Here is an 18,950-nt window from a genome sequence, read left to right on the forward strand (position 1 = left end):
AATTTGGTATTGTCGCAGCCGATGCTGTAATTTCGGTTTGTTTTGCCAGGCAGAAAGTGCCCTAAAACATTGTGGCTTGAACCCTAGTTGGTGGCGGATAAGTCACGCAAGTCATCTGGCATTCAGAGTTCAAATACGGCAATGTGTGGACCATTTTTAGGCCAAGGCAGGTCATCTGATCAGGCCTTGTTCAGTCAAATGTATCACCCAGTGTCAGTCCCTTCGGGATCCATCCCTCATTCATCTTAAGAAAGGTGAGGTAATCCAGACTTTTTTGACCAAGGCGACTCCTCTTCTCAGTGACAATACCTCCTGCTGCACTGAAGGTCCTTTCTGACAGGACACTTGAAGCGGGACAGGCCAGAAGTTTAGCTCAGGCCACAGGTCAAGCCGGCACACCCAGTAGTCAAGGGGTTCATCGCTCCTCAGAGTGTCGATATCTGCGGTTAAGGCCAGGTAGTCTGCTACCTGTCGGTCAAGTCGTTCTCTGATGGTAGACCCCGACGAGCTGTAGCGATGCGTAGGACTTAAAAAGCTCTGCATGTCCTCCATCAACAGCATGTCTGTACAGCTTCCTGTCCTTGCCGGCGTGTTCGTGGGAGGAGGAGGAGGATTACTTTCACCTCTTCCCCTGTTAGATCCCTGTTGTGCTGTGACATGACCCTTATACTGTGTGTACAGCATACTTCTTAATTTATTTTGGACCTGCTGAATCCTTTCCACCTTGCTGTAATGTGGTAACATGTCAGGCACTTTATGTTTATACCGGGGGTCTAGTAGCGTGGACACCCAGTACAGGTCGTTCTCCTTCATCCTTTCTATACGAGGGTCCTTCAACAGGCACGACAGCATGAAAGACCCCATTTGCACAAGGACGGATGCTGAGCTACTCATGTCTCGTTCCTCGTCCTCAGTGATGTCAGGGAAGGTATAATCTTCTTCCCCCCAGCCATGTACAACACCACGGGAACCAGATAGGTGACAAGGAGCACCCTGGGATGCCTGCTGTGGTTGGTCTTCCTCCTCCTCTTCAAAGCCACATTCCTCCTCTGACTCCTCTTCCTCACAATCCTCTTCCAGCATTGCCGCAGGTCCAGCAAGCGAGGCTGATAAGGCTGTTTCTGGTGGTGATGGTGTCCACAACTCTTCCTCTTCACGCTCATCTACTGCCTGATCCAGCACTCTTCGCAGGGCACGCTCAAGGAAGAAAACAAACGGTATGATGTTACTGATGCTGCCTTCGGTGCGACTGACCAGGTTTTTCACCTCCTTTTGAGCCTACAGGCATTGCGCATGAGCCTCCAGTAACCTGGCAAAAAATTCCCAGCTCCGCAGATGATGTCCTAGCACTCCAGTCATACAAATATTTTCTTGTTGGAGCAGGCGGTCAATCATTAGGAGTTTTGAATTCCAACGTGTCGGTTTCGCCGCTGGATATCTGACAAGTGTGTCATGGCCATGTAGGAACGCCTGAAATGGCCACACACCTTCCTGGACTGCTTCAGGACATCCTGTAAGCCTGCGTACTTGAGCACAAAGCGTTGTACAATCAGATTACACACATGTGCCATGCACGGCACATGTGTCAACTTGACCAACCTCAATGCCGCCAACAAATTTGTCCCGTTGTCACAAACCACCTTGCCGATCTCCAGTTGGTGCAAAGTCAGCCACTGGTCCACCTGTGCGTTCAGGGCCGACAGGAGCGCTGGTGCGGTGTGACTCTCCGCTTTGAGGCAAGTCAACCCCAAGATGTGGAATAGCACCTGGGAAGCTGGGGGGGGGGTGCTGGTGATATGGAGCAAGACACAGCAGTGGAAGAGGACTCGGCCGAGGATGTTATGGAAGAGGATGAGTAGGAGTAGTAGAGGAGGTGGCAGCAGGCCTGCCTGCAAGTTGTGGCGGTGTCACCAACTCCTCTGCAGAGCCACGCATTACATGCTTGGCAGCCGTCACCAGGTTTACCCAATGAGCAGTGTAGGTGATATACCTGCCCTGACCATGCTTTGCAGACCAGGTATCAGTGGTCAGATGGACCCTTGCCCCTACACTGTGTGCCAGACATGCCATAATTTCCTTTTGCACAATGGAGTAAAGGTTGGGGATTGCCTTTTGTCCAAAAAAATTTCGTCCGGGTACCTTCCACTGCAGTGTCCCAATGGCTACACATTTTTTAAAGGCCTCAGACTCCACCAGCTTGTATGGTAAAAACTGGTGGGCTAGCAGTTCCGACAAGCCAGCTGTCAGACGCCGGGCTAGGGGGTGATTTTGAGACATTGTCTTCTTGCGCTCAAAGATCTCTTTTACAGACACCTGACTGTGGGCAGATGAGCAGGAACTGCTCAAGGCGAGAGACAGAGAGGCGGGATGGTTGAGAGGGGGCAAGGAGGGCAGCAGTGGTTGACCTGGCTGAAGATGCTGGACCAGGAGGAAGATGGTGGCTTTGACTTTGTGTGCTGCTTGTACTGATGTGTTGATCCCATAGGCGTTTGTGATGTGACATCATGTGCCTTCGCAAAGCAGTTGTGCCTAGGTGGGTGTTGGACTTCCCACGACTCATTTTCTACTGGCACAGGTTGCAAATGGCCTCACTGTTGTCAGAGGCAGACACACAAAAAAAATGCCGCACTGCTGAGCTCTGCGCTGACGGCATTCTGGTGGTGGCAAAAGCATGCGTTGATTGGTGTCCCGTCTGGCTGACCACCGGTGCCGATGCATGCTGTCTGACTATGCCACTAGCTCCTTGCGACGACCTCCTCCTGCTTCGAACTCGTCTCCTCCTCCTCTCTGTCTCCCCATCTGAACTTTCCCCCCTCTTCTTCTCTTCTAGCGGGCACCCACTTGGCATCCACGGACACATCGTCATCATCAACACCTTCACCGCTATCTGACACCTCAAGAAAGGAAGCAGCAGCGGGTACAACATCATCATCACACCGTACGTCCATGTGTGTAATGCTGCCTGACTGAGACATATCCCTGTTAACTACATCCGCTGGCAATAACGGTTGTGCATCACTCATGTCTTCAAACTGATGTGTAAATAACTCCTCTGACGGATCAAGTAAAGCTGCTGTGGTGCTAGTGTTGGTGCTGGCGGCAGGCGGGCAAGTGGTAGCATGAGAGGTGCCTGAAGCTAAGCTAGAGGAGGAGAAGGTTCCGAGCAGAAGCTTTAGTAGTAGATTGGGTGTCTTGTGATAGCCAGTCAACTAAGTCCTCAGAACTTTGGGGGTTCAGGGTATGTGGCCTCTGAACACTGGCCATTCTAGGGCCAAAGGTAATTCCAGCACCACGACGGCCCATGCGGAGTGGCCTTCTTCTGCCTGTCATTTTTTGGGTTAAATGTACACAAGTGTTACACCTAATGTGATTTGCACTAGGGTGACACAATTTGCCCTGCAGGCAAGAAAAATGGCAACTGTGACGTGAACTAACAGTGACGGCTGATTTTATTTAACAGCCAAAAAAGGTATTTTTTTTTAATTTGCGCAACTGCCACACCTAATGTGATTTGCACTAGGGTGACACAATTTGCCCTGCAGGCAGGAAAAATGGCAACTGTGATGTGAACTAACAGTGATGGCTGATTTTATTTAACAACCAAAAAAGGTATTTTTTTTTTATTTGCGCAAATGTCACAGCTAATGTGATTGTCAGGATCTGGACTGGTATGCGGAGAGGACACGGGTGGTGGATCCTCTGTGTCAGTGAGGAGATGTCGTGGGCCGTACCAGGGGAACGGAATCTAAGGGGTTTCTGGTTTTCACCAGACCCCGCCGCAAAGCGGGATGGACTTGCAGCGGCAGGTAACCCCAGGTCGTTCCACCCGATAGCGACTCAACCTCACTGACAGCTGAGACAGGAGCGGTACACAAGGGCAAGGCAAGAGCAAGGTCGGACGTAGCAGAAGGTCTGGGCAGGCAGCAATGCTTCGTAGTCAGGGGCAACGGCAAGGGTCTGGATACACAGGTAATGGAACACACAGAAACGCTTTCTCAGGGCACAAGGCAACAAGATCCGGCGCGGACAGTAAGGGGAAGTGGGTTTTTATGGAGTGGAAGTGCTTAGGAACTAATTGGGCCAGGCACTAATTAATGGTGCACTGGCCCTATAAATCTGAGAGACCCGGCGCGCGCGCCCTATAGAGCGGGGCCGCGCGCGCCGGGACTGAGCTGAAGGACGGGGCCGGTAAGAGACACAGGATGCGACCCGCGGGCGGGCACGTCCCGCCGCGGGGATCGCATCAACGCCGAGGAACATAGAGCTGCGCTCCCGGTCAGACTCGCAGACCGGAGCGCTGCAAGCAGAGGAGTAACACCGCGAGTGCTCTGGAGGGGAAGCGGAGCGCTCGGCGTTACAGTGATGTGCACTAGGGTGACACAATTTGCCCTGCAGGCAGGAAAAATGGCAACTGTGACGTGAACTAACAGTGACGGCTGATTTTATTTAACAGCCAAAAAAGTTTTTTTTTTTTAATTTGCGCAACTGTCACACCTAATGTGATTTGCACTAGTGTGACAATGAGCAAAAAAACTTGCCAGCGGAGTTCCCCTTTTATGCAGTGGTCCCCAACCAGGGTGCCTCCAGCTGTTGCAAAACACACGGACTGATATATTTCAGCCCTTTGAATACTGTAGTAGTTAGTTGCCTTAAAGAAAAAAAGCTTGCCAGCGGAGTTCCCCTTTTAAGCAGTGGTCCCCAACCAGGGTACCTACAGCTGTTGCAAAACACACGGACTGATATCCTTCAGCCCTTTCAATACTGTAGTAGTTAGTTGCTTGAAGGAACTTAAGTTTGATTCTGGACTACCCCTTTTAACCAGCGGTTCCCTCCCAACCAGGGTGCCTCCAGCTGTTGCAAGACTAACGGACTGATACCTTTCAGCCCTTTTAATACTGTAGTAGATAGTTGCTTGAAGGAACTTAAGTTTGATTCTGGAGTACCCCTTTTAACCAGCGGTTCCCTCCCAACCAGGACTGATATCTTTCAGCCGTAAAAAGGGCTTTTTTGGGTGCTGTCCTTAAAGCAGATGTTACACTAGTGCTTTAGGAGTAAACTGGACCCTGAATACACCACCTAGCAGCAACCAAGCTATCGCTTTCCCTATACAGCAGGAGCAGCTTCTCTGACCCTCCACTTCCTAAGCCTGCAGCATGCTGAATGAGGCTAAAATGGCGTCCGTGCAAGAGGTAGGAGGGTCTGGAAGGGAGGGACTGCTGCTGATTGGCTGTAATGTGTCTGCTGACTCTGACTCACAGGGTCAAAGTTTACTGCAATGTTAAAGTATAGGGGGCGGATCGAACTTCACATATGTTCGCCCGGCGATGCGAACGCGGACATGCTAAATTCGCCAGAAACTGTTTGCCGGCGAACAATTCGCGACATCTCTAATGGACAGATGGTCTGTTTGCGGAAAATTAACACCAACAATAAAGTTTTTATAGAACAGTCACAGGCACACAAATTATCTGTGAGATTGGAAAATAAGGGCTACCTTAAGTTTATGCTAAAATAAGCACTAGATAGAGCTTTGTCTCTTCCAAGAGAACAGCTCTTGCACAAAAAACTTTAAAAAATCCCAACCTGCCGGGAAGGTTTTTTCTTTTCCTTTGAATTTAATCTAATGGAAAAAAACTATTAGAGCTGCAATTTTTAAGAACTGGCACATACTACACAATGATGATCTGTAAAGAGATGTAGTAACAAACAAACCAGTGGTTTCCTTCAGACACAATAAAAACTTGAGAGATATCCTAGTCAGAAACCATCTAGAAAAAACAGATAAAGAAAAAAAACTGGTTGCAAAAACAATTACCGCAAGGTACCATAAGTGTGGCCAATGCAATCTCTGTCATCTGCTGTATACTTCTAAAGTAATAACATTGGGTTCATTTGAGGTAAGAATTCAAGATTTTATTACCTGTAAAACGAGTTATGTTGTGTATGCGATGGTCTGCAGTTGTGGAAAATACTACATAGGGAAAACTATCAGATCTATGCAGGTGCGGATAACATTTAAGATCTATGAGAACAGGGGAAGGAAGTTCAAGGTTTGTAGAACACATGAAAGTAGTGCATAGTAATAATAATAAAGAAGAATTAAAGTTTTTAGGATTATGTGTACAGAAAATACCATCAAGAGGAGGTGACAGACAACAATTTACACGGAGCGACTTGAATGTATTCCCCATGGATTAAATAATTATTATATTCCAGTGAGTGTTACGAACCGAAAATGCCTGTTATATGTATATGAGTGCTATTGACTCTCATTCTATAGTTGGTTTTATTGTAGTAGAATAATGTTTTTAATGTTGTTATTGTTAACAAAGTTTTGTATTAGGATATAAATAGGATGAGGGATATTGCAGAAGTCAGAGTCATTGATTAAGCGCAGGTGCGTGAAATGGCCGTTGGTCAGGCGTTGTAAGACCAGTCTTCAATAAAAGTGTTTGTGGAAGACCCGAGTGCCTCCTCACTTCTTTCGTTTGGACTTTGGATCTATGTTTTGGATGAGCATCGGGAGCACGTCCGCATTGAAGGATCTGTGAGTGGTGACAGCAGTGGCCACAGAAGTCAGTCTGTGAGTGGCAGTGCCAACTCGAACTGTCTTCTCTTGTTTCAAGATATTTGTGATCTGATATTTGTAACATAGTTACATAACTGGCATATCCCTTTAAGGATATCGATTTTCCCACATGCTATCAGATTACCTAAAAGGTTTCATTTACATAACAACCACTAGCACCCATGCATAGACAGACAATTTATGTCCTTAGTGACAGAGTCTCATGACTTCTTGTTGTTCTAAAAAGTGGGTAATCTTTCCCCATGCATTTCAAAATATATTGAGTATAAAGATAAGAAAGGACACAACTGTGCCCCTTTAAATACAAGACAATCTTGTATGCTTTAGATGCTACAGTTTAGCATTAGAAACTATCATTTATTAAAAGTAGCTTGACTATTTTGTTCCACAGTACATAATGTCGTCTTTATCAAACATGATCTCTTGTAAGAACAAGAGATTCAGTCCAGACAAAAAACCCTGCAGGACTCAAAGTTATCTACACACTGGGACAATAAAGCAATAAAGTCCAAATTCCCCATTTATTTATAAACAATATAAAGAATTATATAAAAATCCTAAAGTGTAGTCTATGGTATTAAATAAATATTATCGATTATAGCAGGCCAGTTTAATGTAAATATATATATATATATATATATATATATATATATATATATATATTATTTAGCTATATGCAACTGTGTATCAAACAATTGTGCTATTATGATGATCAATGGAAATTGTTCATCACATTTGAACAAAATATCTAAAAGCTTCAATAGTCAGAGACTATTTTTTCTTTAAGATCACTAGACATGTTTATGTTTTTGTTACACTCTTCATTGCTCAATGGTTCTTTATTTGGTTTGGTTAAGGGTTTGTCTTAGTGCAAAAGGATTATCTATGCACGATATTTTATTTTCTTTTTTTCAAATGTGAGCAGGCTAGGTTAAAATAAATTAAGAAAGGGAGTACTGACACAATTAAAAATGGGATTTAGTAAAATGAAAAACAAAAATCAAAAAACAAGCATGCACCTTGTAAAGGATGTAATATACTTTCAGGTGATATCAGATAGATACACTGCTTATCAAATAGATTTGTACTTAGAACACAACATCTATAAAAGGCTAAAGTATGACAATAGGTCAGAAGTCTTGTGGTCACTTTGGCATTCTGAGTGTCAGGCCAGTTGTTTTAACCCCTTAAGGACCAAGCCCATTTTAACCTTAAGGACCAGGCCAATTTTATTTTTGCGTTTTCGTTTTTCCTCCTCGCCTTCTATAATCCATAACTCTTTTATATTTCCATCTACAGACCCATATAAGGGCTTGTTTTTTTGCATGACCAATTGTACTTTGTAATGAAACTTCTCATTTTACCATTAAATGTACTGCAAACCCAAAAAATATTTTTTTAGGGAGGAAATTGAAATTAAAACCACAATTTTGCACATTTTGGAGGGTTTCACACTGTATGCTTTACGGTAGAAATGACATGTGTTCTTTATTCTGTGGGTCAATATGATTAAAATGATACCCATGGATAGATACTTTTATATTTTTGTACCGCTTAAAAAAAATCTAAAACTTTTTTTTTTTGGGAATAAAATGTGACAAAAAAAGCAGCATTTTTTTTCCTTTTTTTAATTTTTACGTTTACGTTCACCATGCGGGATCATTAACATTATAATTTGATTCAGATATTTACACACGTGGTGATACCAAATATGTTAATTAAAAAAATTATGCTTTTTGGGGGTAAAATGGGAAAAACTGACAATTTTTATTGGGGATGGGATTTTTCCTTTTTTTTTTTCCTTTTTCTTTTTACATTTTTCAACTTTTTTTTTACACTTTTTATGGTGACTCCGGTCGGTGACTTCGGTCGGCTCTGTTTTGACCCATATGCGGTTTTGGACCGGACCTAAAAACGTAGTAAACTACAGTTTTAGGTCCGGTCAGGAAACCGCATACGGGTCAAAACTGAGCCGACCGGAGTCACCGTTTGACTCCGGTCGGGTCATTAAAGTACATGGAGTCACGGACTGATCTGGCCGGGGTATGGGAGCACCTGGTTTGCCCCTCCCTCCACCGGATCCGGCACCCGTATGTACAAAACGTGGTGTGAATGCACCCTAAAAGTGTTACTGTCATTTAAATTAACTTCTGACATGTTGCACAGACATAAAAGTTAAATATATAAGTTGGTTAGCACTTCCATTGGAGGTGGTGCACGTGGTGGATCAGGTCAAGAAACAGTGTAAATAAAGCTCCAGCCCTCACCAAGTATATTCAGGAATAAGGAGCTTTATTGCATACCCTTCGAATCAAACAGGATGCGCTTCGGCTGCTGCCTTCCTCTGATGTCACAGGAAGGCCACCGCTGAAACTCATCCTGTTTGATTTGAAGGATATGCAATAAAACTCCTTATTACTGGATATACTTGGTGAGTGCTGGGAATTTATTTACAATTTTAAAAGTTTAGATCAGTCACTGTTTAAACCCGGATGCATTTGTTTTCTTGTTTTTGTTATGCTCGATGAGTGGGGATTGTGGCTTAGGGGGCATGGTCCCCCCATTTGTTGAATTTAATACACCCAGCAAGCAAAATCTGTGTTTGAAATCTCCACCTATTAAGAGCTGGTGGTGAATTTAGGGAGAGCACACAGGCAGTATGATGCACACACAGGGATTTATGCAGAGGCACAGCTTGGGCCCTTGGGGGGGGGGGGGGGGGGGGGCATTCATTCAGCCAGACATGAGAAATGCCCCCAGAGTGCTCCTGTCATTACTCTTGTCACAAGCTCCAATCATTTTCTTTATAGGAGTACGTGCTTTTGGTAGGGGGGTGGAGCACGCCTTTATTTCCTGCTTCCATTCATTGAAATTGATATTGTCATTGGGGGATATTCATCAAAGGATTTAGACTGGTTTTTCCTGTCTAAATTTGTCGCACAGAAAGTCACAGTCTAAATATGTGCAACTTTTCTGCAGCTTTTGCTTTAGAGAATTTCTAGAACATGATGCATTCTAGCCTATTTTAGACAGAAAAATGCATTGGTGCTGAATTTATCAAAAGCGACTTTTCAGCAACAAGTCACATCAGCTGAAAGTACGCCAAAATGTCAGACCATGCTGGAGCAGGTTTAAATACAGTCTAAAGCTAAGATCCCGAAGTCTGTGCACAGAATTTATCAAGAGCCGTGCACATTTTGATAAATTAGGCGCACAATAGACCAGCCTAACCCTCTGTAGTTTGGTCTAAATTGATGCGGGACATAGACAGCTTTGATAAATCTCCCCCATTGTGTTCCAATGTATACATTTTAGAGGAGGATATGGCTGCCTGTCCATGGCTAAGAATGGTTACAGAAAAAAAGAGAAGATCCTACATGTTACAGGGAATAAAATAAAAATGTTATATCACCAATTGAGTCTAGTGAGCCAGTGTTAGGCCAACTACTTGGATATTTTTGGCTACTTTTCTATTTTTTCAGCAACAATTACATTTATAGTTTTTCAGCAACAATTACATTTATAGTTTTTCAGCAACAATTACATGAAAACACCAAAATAGATTCCTATGCTCTAGTCTAAATTCCTCTAGTAGAATTTAACCTAACAGTATAGTACACATTGCCATGTATATAATATACCCTGTATTCTTAAGTTGCCCATTTTCCATACTTTCACGGAAATCATACAAGCTTTTGAATAACTAACAGTTCTGCCATAACAGTTAATATTTTGGTAAAATAAAGAAGGTGACATTTTGCTGAAAAGTGGGTTATTCTGATAATCCATTCAGGCTGAAGATTAAGTACAGCACTTCAGAGCTGTTCGAAAATTAGAACAGTGTGAACTTCTTATTCCTCCGATTGCATCTGATAATACTGTCAGCTAAAAACTACAATTTGCTGTTATACATTAAAATATATGACACTGTATTGGAGTGCCTAGGACAGACCTCCCTTATTTAGAGCATTTAACAGATGTCTTAAAGGGGTATTCTGGGCAAAAATATTTTATCCCCTATCCAAAAGACATGAATGGAGGGCTCGTGGCGTGACGTCACGTCACTAGTCCTGGAAACCCAGAGGTTTCCGAAACTGGAGATGCGGTTGCTGCAGGCAGGTCACAGGGGGGTCTCAGCAGCGGGGCCCCCACGATCAGACATCTTATCCCCTATCCTTTGGATAGCGGATAAAATGTTTTTGCCCGGAATACCCCTTTAAGAAACATAGAAACAGAGAGTGTGTTGGCAGAAGAACTTTTGGCCCAAAACTATGCTTTTTGCCATTCAATATATGATGTTGTTTAAGGTAAAACAGCATAGCTTTTGGTGTGATTGCTACTGCATCATTGTGTGTCAATATGCTGTAAGAGTAGCTTCACTCAAAGCAGTTTTTGAGAAAAAAAATAAAAATCCACAGTTTTGAGGCAGTTTCTCAAGCAAAGCATGATGTGGATTCTGTATGAAGGTAGAGAAGAATTGAGTCCTTCTCTTGCAATTGCTGTGGTTGAAGATTTGTTAGATTGGTGTTTTTTGGAATAATATCACTGCAGTTTTTAAGTCAAATCCAAAAGTGGATTGAAAAAGGAATGGGAAATATAAAAAGAGTACTTCTTCTTCTCCTTCCTATTGGATTCACTTCTGGCTTTGGCTCAAATACTGCAGTAGCAGCTTTCCCAAAAAAAACTTCTAAACTGAATATCAGCCTTTATGTGACTCCTCCAACCCCCTCTCCCTATAATATATTAGTAAATAGATTAAAAATAATAATAAAAAAAACACAACAGGGGATGATACGGAGTAGAAAGATAAAAATTACTGATTTGGAGAAATATCATTGGAACAAACTGAAACAAATACAAAAGAGTTATCACATATCATTACAGCTCTGGAAGAATATATGCTTTAAGAGTTTTAGATGACCAAGGAACAAATGCAAACAATTAGATGAATAAGCTAATATAAGTATATAATGGCATTCTGTATAACAGTCGGTATGAAGCTAAACTGCCTCAATACATCAGTGCATGTAGGCCAGGTTTAAAAATAAAACAGGAAAAAGAGACAGATTATATTTATATAAATTGCATAGTGATTGCATAATGCTTCAGTTTTTGTTAGATCCTGTTCACATCACTGTGATGTCCCAGTACGGGATATCATCCTACAGTCCTATCAACTTGAGTCCATGTACATCCTCAGGGCTCACCTGCATTGTTCCCCTATAAAGTGTATAGGTTGTACATAAAGTGTAAAGAACCTTTGATATGGTCACATGGTTATTTTTATTTTTTTTTATCAGAAAATTTTTATTGAACATTTTTGCATAACACAAACAACACACAGATATGAACCCCCCCTTCCCTCCCGCCCACAAAAAAAAACTATTCCCCCTACCCCCCACGCCCAAGATCCATGTCCGACCCTCACAATGGAACTAAGTCAACGTGATGAAAAGTAAAATAATACAGCATAAGGCACAACAAAAAAGAGCCCAGCGTACAACCACATTGCAGAATGATTACTAATAAACAAAAACGCACAAGGGCAACACAAGTAGGTGCAGACGATGGGGTGACCCACACAAGAGAGCACAACTACAAGACACAGCACATCAGATTAGGAAAGAAACAACGAGACACCAGAAGTAGAAAAAATACGAACAAGACAACAGATTACACTTAATGTACATTCCCCCCAAATCCCCCCAGTAGCACCTCCATGGGGGTCATCTGTAAGTATGCAGATGGCAACCCCGGGGTATCAATCCAAGGGCCCCAAATGAGTTCAAATTTATGCATGGCCTTCCGCTTGCAATATACACCTTTCTCCAATCTAATAATATGATTCAATTTCACAATTAGCTCGGATATAGTAGGAGGGGAGGCTCTCAACCAGTGCTGTGCAATTAACTTACGGGCCTGATATACAATTCTGCCGATACTTATGTACATAGGTACATGACGCGGCGGATAAAGCAAACGGGCAACCATAAACCCTCCTGATGATCAAATGTCCCACATCATCCCAAAATGGAGTGAGAGAAGCACAGTCCCACATCACATGGAGCAAATGGGCATCAGACATAGAGCAGCGAGGACAGCAGGAGTCCGGCCGTACCCCAATCTTATGAAGAAATGCAGGAGTACGATACACTTGGTGCAGTAGAAAAATTTGGGATACCAGCTCTCTAAGATTTAAAGGGCCAGTGCACCAATGATTGGTGCCTGGCCCAATTAGCCTAATTAGCTTCCACCTGCTCCCTGGCTATATTACCTCACTTCCCCTGTACTTCCTTGCCGGATCTTGTTGCCTTGTGCCAGTGAAAGCGTTTAGTGTTGTCCAAAGCCTGTGTTCCAGATCTTCTGCTATCCACATTGACTACGAACCTTGACGCCTGCCCCGACCTTCTGCTATGTCTGACCTTGCCTCTGCCTAGTCCTTCTGTCCCACGCCTTCTCAGCAGTCAGCGAGGTTGAGCCATTGCCGGTGGATACGACCTGGTTGCTACCGCCGCAGCAAGACCATCCCGCTTTGCGGCGGGCTCTGGTGAATACCAGTAGCATCTTAGAACCGGTCCACCGACACGGTCCACGCCAATCCCTCGCTGACACAGAGGATCCCCATCCAGCTAGCCGAATCGTGACAGTCCCATAGTAGTATACTGCGCCCACCCCTTTAATTGTTGGATCTGAGATGCCAAGAAATATAACCATGGGTTGGGGACAGACAAACCACCCTCCTCCTTGCCACGTTGTAGTGTTTCAAGACGGATTCTAGCGGATTTACCATTCCAAATGAGCACCCTATATAGGGCCTGGATCCTAAGAAAGTATCTCATAGGAATCCAAACAGGGGTATCATGTAGAATGTAAAGAAACTGGGGCATAAGGATCATTTTAACTAAATTAGATCTACCCACCATAGATAAGGGAAGCTTGCGCCAAGTAACCACTTTTTGGGAGCTGTGGTCCAATAGCGGAACAAGATTGAGGTTAATATAATCACAGGGGTTGGCCATGACAAACACACTTAAGTACTTAAATCTGGAGACTATGGGGAGACCAACTCTAGTGAGCCCTGGCAACGGAGGAAGAGGGTCGAGGGGGAGGAGTGTGGACTTATCCCAGTTGATGGCAAGGCCAGAATAGCTTCCAAAGGATTTAATAAGGGTCATTAAAGGGGCCATAGAGAGTGGTGCAGCTCCCAAAAAGAGAAGCATGTCATCTGCATAGAGGGCAATGCGTTCTTCCAGGGCCCCATAGCAAAAGCCTATGATATCAGGGGATGACCTAATTAAAACCACCAGGGGTTCTATGGCGATAGCAAAGAGAAATGGGGACAAGAGACACCCCTGACACGTTCCTCGCCCTAAAGGAAAGGAATGGGAAAGCAGGCCATTAGCTCGGATTCTAGCACGGGGGACAGCATATAATAATTGTACCCACTTCAAATATATAGGGCCAAAACCCATTCGTCTCATAACGCTCCAGAGAAAATTCCACTCAACACTGTCAAAAGCTTTGGCAGCGTCGAAGGAAAGTACGGCCCTACACACAGCATTCTCAGGTTGTAACTGCAAGTTCAAGAAAAGCCTCCTGATATTATCAGCCGCGGACTTCCCCGGCATAAAACCTGTCTGATCCCCATAAATCAGGGAAGTTATAACCCCCAGGAGACGGTTGGCTAAGACCTTTACTAACAATTTAACATCTGAACACAACAGGGAAATTGGCCGATATGAGCCCGCAGATTGCGGGTCTTTACCAGGCTTCAATAACAACACTATAATAGCCTCTAACATAGACCCAAGTAGACCCTCCCCCTCCGCCGCCACCTGCATAACCTCCAATAACGTAGGTAACAAAACTTTCTGATTTTGTTTTAGAAATTTATTAGGAAGTCCATCGACTCCCGGGGATTTCTCTAACAGTAGCGCTCCCAATGCTCATTCCAACTCCTCTATAGTTATAGGCGCATCTAGAAGATCTCGTTGAGTCTGCGACAGGGCCGGTAGTGCGATATCAGAAACATACTGGTCAATTACAGCAAGATCATACGTAAGTTTAGAAGAGTAGGTCTCCTCATAAAAGGAAACCAAGACATTCAGAATGGCTTGATCATCCTGGACCAGTCCCTATCACAGAGGCAAGGAATACAGGTCGATCCCTGCTGAGCCCTAATGGTGCGAGCCAACAAACGACCTGTACTTTCGCGACTCTCGAAATACCGCTGTTGTTGAAAAAATCGTTTATTATCTGCCATTTGTAATAGATGGGAATCCAATAGGGTTATTTTTATTCTGTTCAGAGGGGTCCCCGAGGAACTGATGTTCCGCCAAGAGCACCTGATTCTGTAAAGAAGTTTGAGTCTTCCTATTATTAGTTTTACAAGTAGTGATATCCCTAATGAGAATACCCCTCACATAGGCTTTTAAGGAATCCCAGACAATACCTATTGATGCAGTTCCCACATTGAGCTCGAGAAAGGCAACAATATCAGACTGAAGTGTACAGCCCACTGAGAAAACCTGATTCCAAAAAGGGTTCAGCCGCCACTGGGAGCCCCGCAGTCTAGGGTGGGAGACAAATGAGAGACGTACAAGTAAAGGGGAGTGATCTGATAGAGTACGGGGGAAGATACTCCACAGACTCAACAATGGGGAAAACTAAATCATTGCCCAATGCAAAGTCAATGCGGGAGAGCGTGCCATGAAAGCTAGAATAACAAGAATATTGCAACTCTGTAGGATGTCGTCTCCTCCACAAATCTGCCCACCCCACTTCCTCCACGAATTTAGCCTGACTATTAGGTCTCAAGGCACCAGACAGTCCCCTAGCAGGGAACCTACCAAGGGTAGGATGTAACAAATTATTAAGGTCCCCAACCACCAGGAGCGGTGCATTGGGCAGAGAGCACAAGAAGGATACCACTCGGCGCAAGGCATCACCCGAGTATGGTGGGGAATATAAAGTGCCACCAGTGCACATAGTGTATGACTGAAAGTGCCATAAAGGCACACAAATCTGCCCTTAGGGTCAATTAAACTAGATATACAGGAAAACATCATACTTCTATGAAGGAGCACACTAACTCCCCTAGCATGCGAGGAGAAGGTGGCGTGGAAAGTATGTCCAAACCCCACGGTTTGTTTAGCACATTTTTAGAATCAGCTGTTAGGTGCATCTCTGAGAGACACAATATGGCAGGTTGGTAAGACTTAAGCGCCTGAAAAATAGCTAAACACTTAGTAGGATCATTGAGGTCTCTGACATTCCATGCCTCTACAGATATAGGATTAGCCATCATAGAAACTTAGAAACATAATGAGCAACATGGAACGGTGGACACCAACAACATCCACCATTTTAGCACACAGGGCGGGCGCCAATGGACAAAAGGAAAGACAAAGTGTACAGCGTAGAAGAACAGGAAAAGAGACGTGCCTTAGGCACGTAGAACACAATACCACTGAAAAAGACGGAGGGAAAGACACGGAACAAAACGAACTCCCCAGACAGACAAAAAAACAAAAAGTCGCAACTTGCGACACTAGAGGCAAACAAATAGCCCAGGTAGGGTGAGCAGGTAACATAGGAAGCGAAAAAGTGAAAACACTAACATATCTCACTCAAAGCACAGCCAAAAATTGTAAAAAACGTTAAGGACATTTGGCATCAAGGATGGGCAGTCAGGAAACAAGTATCTACATTATAGAACATGAGGAGGCATTAAATACAAAACAGTAGGGCCCAATGCACATAATAGTAAATACACCCGGCAGCAAACTAGAGACAACAGTAGGCATAGGTTCCGAGAGTTTCAGACCAGTCCTAACAACTGGTGAAGAGGAGAGAAGTCCACAAAAATACTTCGGGGTCAGGCATGTCTTATATGTGCTTCATGAACATCCAGCCCCTCCGCAGCCGCCACAGATGTATCAAATGTATGGGTAGTACGGGGGAGATACGGGGGAGCTACTCCACAGAGTCAACAATGGGGAAAATTAAATCATTGCCCAATGCAAAGTCAATGCGGGAGAGCGTGCCATGAAAGCTAGAATAACAAGAATACTGCAACTCCGTAGGATGTCGTCTCCTCCACAAATCTTCCCACCCCACTTCCTCCACGAATTTAGCCTGACTATTAGGTCTCAAGGCACCAGACAGTCCCCTAGCAGGGAACCTACCAAGGGTAGGATGTAACAAATTATTAAGGTCCCCAACCACCAGCAGCGGTGCAATGGGCCGAAAGGACAAGAAACATACCACTCGGCGCAAGGCATCACCCGAGTATGGTGGGGAATATAAAGTGCCACCAGTGCACATAGTGTATGACTGAAAGTGCCATAAAGGCACACAAATCTGCCCTCAGGGTCAATTAAACTAGATATACAGGAAAACATCATACTTCTATGAATGAGCACACTAACTCCCCTAGCATGCGAGGAAAGTATGTCCAAACCCCACGGTTTGTTTAGCACATGTTTAGAATCAGCTGTTAGGTGCGTCTCTGAGAGACACAATATGGCACAATATTGGTAAGACTTAAGCGCCTGAAAAATAGCTAAACACTTAGTAGGATCATTGAGGTCTCTGACATTCCATGCCACTACAGATATAGGATTAGCCATCATAGAAACTTATAAACATAATGAGCAACATGGAACGATGGACGCCAACAACATCCACCATTTTAGCACACAGGGCGGGCGCCAATGGACAAAAGGAAAGACAAAGTGTACAGCGTAGAAGAACAGGAAAAGAGACGTGCCTTAGGCACGTAGAACACAATACCACTGAAAAAGACGGAGGGAAAGACACGGAACAAAACGAACTCCCCAGACAGACAAAAAAACAAAAAGTCGCAACTTGCGACACTAGAGGCAAACAAATAGCCCAGGTAGGGTGAGCAGGTAACATAGGAAGCGAAAAAGTGAAAACACTAACATATCTCACTCAAAGCACAGCCAAAAATAGTAAAAAACGTTAAGGACATTTGGCATCAAGGATGGGCAGTCAGGAAACAAGTATCTACATTATAGAACATGAGGAGGCATTAAATACAAAACAGTAGGGCCCAATGCACATAATAGTAAATACACCCGGCAGCAAACTAGAGACAACAGTAGGCATAGGTTCCGAGAGTTTCAGACCAGTCCTAACAACCGGTGAAGAGGAGAGAAGTCCACAAAAATACTTCGGGGTCAGGCATGTCTTATATGTGCTTCATGAACATCCAGCCCCTCCGCAGCCGCCACAGATGTATCAAATGTATGGGTAGTACGGGGGAGATACGGGGGAGCTACTCCACAGAGTCAACAATGGGGAAAATTAAATCATTGCCCAATGCAAAGTCAATGCGGGAGAGCGTGCCATGAAAGCTAGAATAACAGGAATACTGCAACTCCGTAGGATGTCGTCTCCTCCACAAATCTTCCCACCCCACTTCCTCCACGAATTTAGCCTGACTATTAGGTCTCAAGGCACCAGACAGTCCCCTAGCAGGGAACCTACCAAGGGTAGGATGTAACAAATTATTAAGGTCCCCAACCACCAGCAGCGGTGCAATGGGCCGAAAGGACAAGAAGCATACCACTCGGCGCAAGGCATCACCCGAGTATGGTGGGGAATATAAAGTGCCACCAGTGCACATAGTGTATGACTGAAAGTGCCATAAAGGCACACAAATCTGCCCTCAGGGTCAATTAAACTAGATATACAGGAAAACATCATACTTCTATGAATGAGCACACTAACTCCCCTAGCATGCGAGGAAAGTATGTCCAAACCCCACGGTTTGTTTAGCACATGTTTAGAATCAGCTGTTAGGTGCGTCTCTGAGAGACACAATATGGCACAATATTGGTAAGACTTAAGCGCCTGAAAAATAGCTAAACACTTAGTAGGATCATTGAGGTCTCTGACATTCCATGCCACTACAGATATAGGATTAGCCATCATAGAAACTTATAAACATAATGAGCAACATGGAACGATGGACGCCAACAACATCCACCATTATAGCACACAGGTCGGGCTCCAATGGACAAAAGGAAAGACAAAGTGTACAGCGTAGAAGAACAGGAAAAGAGACGTGCCCTAGGCACGTAGAACACAATACCACCGAAAAAGACGGAGGGAAAGACACGGAACAAAACGAACTCCCCATACAGACAAAAAAACAAACAGTCGCAACTTGCGACACTAGAGGCAAACAAATAGCCCAGGTAGAGTGAGCAGGTAACATAGGAAGCGAAAAAGTGAAAACACTAACATATCTCACTCAAAGCACAGCCAAAAATAGTAAAAAACGTTAAGGACATTTGGCATCAAGGATGGGCAGTCAGGAAACAAGTATCTA

The 18,950-nt window shown here is 44.2% G+C and overlaps 1 protein-coding gene across 1 annotated transcript in view; it reads right to left on the reverse strand.

Moving 5' to 3' along the window:
• SLC6A1 (solute carrier family 6 member 1) overlaps window positions 1–18,950 on the reverse strand; it is a 252,076-nt gene that overhangs the window by 108,200 nt on the left and 124,926 nt on the right. The gene's annotated exons all lie outside the window — the stretch shown is intronic.

Source organism: Hyla sarda, chromosome 6, assembly GCF_029499605.1.
Source record: "Hyla sarda isolate aHylSar1 chromosome 6, aHylSar1.hap1, whole genome shotgun sequence".
In the NCBI taxonomy this organism is placed as follows: Eukaryota; Metazoa; Chordata; class Amphibia; order Anura; family Hylidae; genus Hyla; species Hyla sarda.